This window comes from Priapulus caudatus, unplaced genomic scaffold (genome assembly GCF_000485595.1).
Source record: "Priapulus caudatus unplaced genomic scaffold, Priapulus_caudatus-5.0.1 Scaffold35, whole genome shotgun sequence".
Classification (NCBI taxonomy): domain Eukaryota; kingdom Metazoa; phylum Priapulida; class Priapulimorpha; order Priapulimorphida; family Priapulidae; genus Priapulus; species Priapulus caudatus.
The window spans coordinates 472,238-479,554 of NW_014577096.1; positions in this window are offsets into that span (position 1 = coordinate 472,238).

The window sequence follows — 7,317 nt, forward strand, 5'->3', positions numbered from 1 at the left end:
AACTGACTAATCACAATTCCCATTTTTGGCAAAAAATTACCGTGGCTCGAAAGTACGGCGACTGGCGTGCTCCCAAATAGGATGTTCAATATGGGAGCATAGCAGTAACAACTCTGCCCAATTTCAAACATGTGGGTAAAACGGTTCCTGAGTTATCGTTGACCGAAAGCAAATGTTGACGAACAGACGGACGAACGTACGACGAACGACGACCCATGGCAATAGCTCAGCTTGACGATGTCAAGGTGAGATAAAAATGTAAATTACGAGCGTCACAGTAGCACACGCGGGGTAGAAATCTACACATCAAAGCCTACTTTATTATATAAACAAATTACGATGAAGCAGATATAGTTCAATTGTACGTTACAAAATTTATACGATAATCATGACAATGGGGTTAGCCGCTAGAAACAGTTGTAACAGCATATGTGTGTGTGTGTGTGTGTGTGTGTGTGTGTGTGTGTGTGTGTGTGTGTGTGTGTGTGTGTGTGTGTGTTTGTGTGTTTGTGTGTGATTACGCATGCATGTGCGCATGTTTTTTTTGCGTACGGAACTTCTTGTGTGCGTTAGCGCGCGTGCGTCCGTGTGTGTGCGTGCGTGCGTGTTTTTCTGTGTGTATGTGTGCGTGGAATCAAGAGTAGATTACCATTAAGAGCAGTTCTCTAGCACAAACAGAGCAAGCTTGACACCGGGACCAGTCTACATAAAACGAGTTCTCTATATATTTTTAAATCTAACCTTTTGTAAATACTGTGAATAAAATTTAAAATTCACAAAGCCATTGGACAGACACTTTCACATGTGGCTACACAACTGAGTTTGATACACAAGGAATATCGACTAGGAACACGAGCAACTGCTTGTGTTGCTTATAGCCATGTGCCATCTTTGAATGACATCACTTTTGTCACCACCGACTCCGACGACACCATTGCTGCTATGCGAAACCTGTTAGCTCTCCCATCACATTGGGCAAGCCATTTGGACAAAGTACTGCAGTCCCTGGATTGTCGTCACGCAGGGCCACGTATGTTGAATCATGTTCACAATTAATCTATCACGTGTTTTATATAATATTACAAGTTAAACATTAGGTTATTCAGTTACATGTATGCTGTTAATGGTTATTTTTAAGTACCATTTTGTTATTGAGATTCACTGTGATAATAGTGCATGGTGCATATGTAAAGTGGATGTTTATTCTTTTAAGTGTGCTCAGGAATTCTGTAATATGTTTATTGAGATTCAGGGTGATATTAGTCGTGCATATGTGAAGTGGGTGTTTATTCTTTTAAGTGTGGTCAGGAGTTCTGTAATATATTGATTGAGATAAGTTACAAAGACTCAAGTTGCCATACAAATTATATATATCTTTATTTCTAAAACGCGACCATTTACTACAGACACGTCTTAGGCATTACTGCTGACAATAGCCTCGTTCACACGAGACCTCGTATTTATGAAATACGGTATTTGCGAAATACCGAATTTGAGTCAAATAGGCGGCCGAGCGTTCACACGCTGATTCGCGGCTCCTGAAATACGGTATTTGCGAGCTGCGAGCTGCTTTAAACAATGAAGCGAACAATGCGAAATAAACAATGCAATGTGCACCAACTGCCGATAAAATACGTAGACTGGTCCGCGCTCGACAGTTCCACTCGCGTTACACTGGAACTGTCGAGCGCGGACCAGTCTATAAAATACGCGGCTTCAGCATTCCGGTATTTAGCGTTCACACGAGGAAATGCGCGGTCCAAGAGATCCGGTATTTCTTAAGCACGGCAAATTATTCGGGGTCTGGGAATCCGCGTATTTACATCAAATACCGGATCTGTTTAGATACCGTATTTCTTGGACCGCGCATTTTGCCTCGTGTGAACGCTAAATACCGAATTTATTGCTACGTGTGAACGCGGCTATTAGCTCGCCTAAAGTTAGAAATCATGAAGCACACCTTGACAATTCTTCCACCGAGAAAAATTTTCTGATGGGGCAAGTCTCTTTTTAATATTTGAAATGTCTTGCTTGGACTAATGACCCTCTCTCTATACGAATCCTTTTAGATGCGATACGTCTATCCAAAACAACTGTCTCTGCATGAAGTTGGGATTTTCCTTTGAGCATTGACGGCGTGCTCCACCATATCTATCACTGACATAAGTAACAATTAATTAAGGCCTGTGTCACCTAGCTAATGTATACATGTCTCAACTTGGGTAACTCGCGGTTCTAGTACCTAGAGATGTTCGATTTGTTCTGATATTTTGGAGCAAAATAGTCGCAACAAACCGATCGCCGGTGGTTATAAACTTACGCGACTAGCGGTTCTAGTATGGATACTACAACGGTATGGTAGTAGCGGATAGAGACATCTGGCTATTTATTCGATTATCAACAGACATAGAGCAAAACTTATATATTGGGTTAAAGGGAGAATAGTACTATCAGGAGCTCTTAAAGTTAGGTATAAATATGTTCGATTTTTTCTGATATGTTGATCAAAATATAGGATCGGCTATGTGTGATCGATGTATGTTTACATCTGCCATGGGTCATTCAACTCATTGCGCAGCCGGCTCTACAACTGCTGCTCCCGCTGCCCCACCTGCTGACAAAGCTAGCGGCTAACCCCATTATCTACCGAATGAAATGCATGCAATGTTCATGAAAAATCATGTGGCATTATGTAAAAACAAAAAAACAAATGTACTCTAGCGGTCCACTGGCCGAGATAGTCATTGCAAGGAACCTCGCGCGATCCTAAAATTGCGATCCTAAAGGGTTGTGCATGGAAAGAGAGATATACAGCAAGAGAGATACAGAAAGAGAGAGAGAGAGAGAGAGCGCGCGAAAGCAAAACAGAGAAAGAGAGAGAGAGGGAGCGGGAGAAAGAGGGGGAGGAGAAAGAGAGAGACATAGAGAGCGAGAGAGCGAGAGAGAGAGAGAGAGAGAGATGAAAGAAGAACGAAACATACTAGATAGAAACATACTAGAATGCATGCAAGTCCTTCTGCTATCTTCCCCATATTTCCCGTTTTTCGCCAGGTACTCATGCTCACAGGCGCTTGGGACAGAATCAGTAGAAACTGAAAATAATATGAACGCACATTCACAAACACTTCCACTGTTGTGTCACTGTGTATCAACTTTCTTTCACAAAAAGTAATGCAAAACGCTCCCGCATTCGCCACTGCGAGTGTGCTGTGTCCGCTATTATAATGAATAGAATATGTATTAGGAATATGCATTATAATAGGTGTGTATATATATATAATATGTATAATTCATATATGGCTCTATATATATACACCATACTATGCATATTCATTATAATGTCGACACAGCACACTCGCAGCGGCGAGTGCGAGAACGTTCTGCATTAGTTTTTGAGAAAGAAAGTTGATATACAGGGATCGACACAACAGTGGAAGTGTAATTGAGAGGTAGTATTTGTGAATGTTCGTTCATATTATTTTCAGTTTTTACTGACTCTGTCCCCAGTACCTGTGCTCATGCTAGCCTCTTTATATATCATACAGTGTAGCTAATCTTTCTATAAACGCGGCGCAGAGCAATAAGCATGTGAGCTAACTTAATTAAAGGCTTTAAATAACCATTTTCTACATATTAATTCGTTCCACAGTATCTAAATATATATCAGAAGTAGATAATAGGTAATTCCCTATTATCTACTGATATATATACAAAACTCGTTTCGCAGAGCTGCTGAGTGTAAACTGTGTTCAGTTATCTAAGTAGGAGGAATGTCGTGCTAAGACTAATTTGTGACAACAGTTACCCTGCTATGCGATAAACCCCATTTTACCACATGATCTGGTAACACACGGGGACATACACACGCGCGCACACGCACACAAAAACGGACAAACGTACCGACTTACAAGCAAACAAACGAACAGACAGACATACGGGCAGACAGACAGACGGCCGAACAGACAAACATACAGATAGACAGATAGACAGACAGACAGACAGACAGACAGACAGACAGACAGACAGACAGACAGACAGACAGACAGGCAGGCAGGCAGGCAGGCAGGCAGGCAGGCAGACAGACAGACAGACAGACAGGCAGACAGACAGACAGGCACACAGGCAGACATGCAGACAGGCATTTTTTTCTGGGGAAACGAGCGTCTATAAACCACGAAATATTATAGGTAAAATACTTACAATATTTCGTTGTTTATAGACGTATACGTTCGCGACGTAAGAGTTCGCACAAATTCCACCAACACTCCGATCGTTATGCTTTTCGTTTACGCGTTACATTCTGTTATTATCGCCGACATTTTCGCAATATACGGGCAATTCTGGAGTGCGCATGCATCATTGCGTGCATGCGTAATCAAATGCGTGTGTTTCTTTATATTATAATATCTATTTATGATCTATCTATCTATCTATCTATCTATCTATCTATCTATCTATCTATCTATCTATCTATCTATCTATCTATCTATCTATCTATCTATCTATCTATCTATCTATCTATTTATCAATATATATATATATATCTGTCTACCTATCTATCTATCTATCTATCTATCGATTGATCGATCAATCGATGGATCTATCTATCTATCTATCTATCGATTGATCGATCTATCTATCTAGGCATATATCTATCTATCTCTCTACATCTCTCTCTTTCACACCCTCCTCTTCTCCTACGCCATCTCTCTGTACGTGATTCATCAGGACAATAATTAAAATACTAATATCCGGTTCCTTTTAAAGCGGTCGAATATTCGCTAAGAAACAGCTGCGCGTAGCTATTTTGTTACTGCTGCACAAATAGTAGTATATATAGTTATATAAGTTACAAGCACTTGACAAGAGACAGCTATAGGAGTGTTGGTGCGTAGCAGTGTTGCAGCAGCAATGGCGCCACCATCCGATTGGGCAGGTCGCTGTAGCTGTCCGTCAGTTAAATGGCGCCGTCGGAATAGCATCTATCGTGCAGAATTCTGCTGAGCGATCTGACTCTTCATGAGATTAATTTGTGCTTTCAGTGTTGCCTTTCTGAAAAGGAAACGCAACAGTAATGTCATTATTCGCCACCAGGTGGTTTGCTTTGATCGTTTATACGCGTACTAATCAAGACAAACCATCTGGTGACGAACATTGTAACAAGAGTACAATATTGAATATCGAAAATGAATACTGACTATTACAAAGCAATACACCTATGCCGATATTAAATTGAACTAAGGTCAAGCTGCAACGATAGCCGAACACCGGACATTTTTGATTGTATCATGAAAAGTAAAATTGGTTATCCTCATACCAAGGGAGCAGATATAAAGTTACGCATTGTGGTCTTATACGCATATTACACAAATGTGCGTGTTTTGTTCAGTACATGAATATCCAAGAAAAACTAGGAATTCTAGGAATTAATCAAGCAATGATAGTATGAAAACTAGTGTTGTAGGTCTCGAAGCCGGTTTCTTTGGCCTCGGTCTCGGCCTTGGCCTCGGAGTGCAATGACTCTGACTCGTACTCGGACTCGAGCCCTCCGGACTCGAGGACTCGGGTTGAGGCCGGCTCGAGGCCACTACATGACTGTACATATCAGTGATGTTGTATATGCGCGCTCTATCGCTAGCACATGCACTCCCTGTCGGCTAGCACCGTATACAATCACGTATATGCTTCCGAGTATAGTTTTCAACATTTTTATTTAACTACCACTGTGCGCTGATACCGTGTTTATTTTGTTTAAAATGTGTTACACATACATTGCGCTCAGCGAATTAATTTATTGGGCTCTGCTGCGGAACTGTGTCGGAAATATCCTGCGCTACCATACCCTTATCGCAAGAAGCTGGTATATGCTGTTGCAATAATTGCGCACAAACAAACCCAAATTTTAACCTGTATACGCGGTGCAATTGCAACTACTGTGTCCATCATTAAAGCAAAATGATAGATATAACAGTTGTTCTTGAAGTCTTACTTGAGCACCTTTTTTGTTTTTCCTGTCATGCACTATATATTCTAATCATTTATAGCACAAAATGTTTTGATATATGAACTGTAAGGGTGATTATACAATTATTGAAAGCATCTTCTGATAAGTATTTCACAGTTGTTCAGTAATTCTGTAGCAAGCGACATGAACATGAAACGTCTGCATTATTTGTGTAATGCCACATGTTACATGGTAAACAGGATTGGGCTTATGTAACTCTTTATGTGATATGTGATGTTAATCACTAAATAATATGTTCAGGTAAAGCCAACCCATTTTTTTCTATCGACATGCTTGTGTTTTTTTTACAGTGTGTGACTTTTCGGACTTCATAGTTGAACTAATTTAAAACAAAGAAATGAAGTTTATGCAACAAGAAAAAAACTTTCTGCCTTGTGCTTTTACTTTCTATTTCATGCAAACAAGTGACAGATCCAGTGGGGGGGGGGACTCGGTCTCGGACTCGGGCTCGGGTGGGGTGGACTCGGACTCGGACTCGGACTCGGGTGGTGCGGACTCGGACTCGGCCTTGGCCTCGGAAGCTGTGGACTCGATTACAGCACTGATAAAAACATTGACATTATAAAATAGAGACGATGTAACTCTATGTAAAAGCATTTTGCATTTGATTAGGGTTACGCAGTAGCGTCTGCAGGTGTAAATATTATTATAATACGAGTATACTATAATATAGGAATACATGTGATTTTGCTGTCACGCGTGAGATTTTGACATTAAATTTGCCAGCTTGTTTACGTAGTACTCATAACTCAATATAAAGCTCTCAACAACTGATTGAATATAATGAACACGTACATCAGGGCTGCTGCTAACTCAATATGTCTGGATGAGCCAAGGCCACGCGCGATTTGCGTTCTTGGCAGTTGACTGGTGGGTGGGCAGTTCGCTATAAATACTGACATGGCGCTGGGCAAAGCAACATCAACTGTCCCCTCAACCCTCCTCCTCTAGCTAAAATCCTGGCGTTTGACGTTGGGCAATCACGGGTCCCACATGCAAGCAAACGCAGATCGAAAAAAAAGGTTTGATTCGGTGCGTGATTGTTGTTGCGATGTACGCGATCGTCACTCGACAATACCTCGGACTGAATCTGTCGAGTCGTGATGAGCAACTACGTCGCGTGAGTATTCCTGGTTTTAAGACGATATTAGCGTCAGCTAATCTAACTATGTAATGGTGAAGTGTATATTAAATAACTATATCAATTTAGAAGCTAATTATTTAATATGAGCCGAGCGCAGCGAGCGCTACGGGTCGTTAACTTTACACCTATATAGCGTCATAGGCTTATT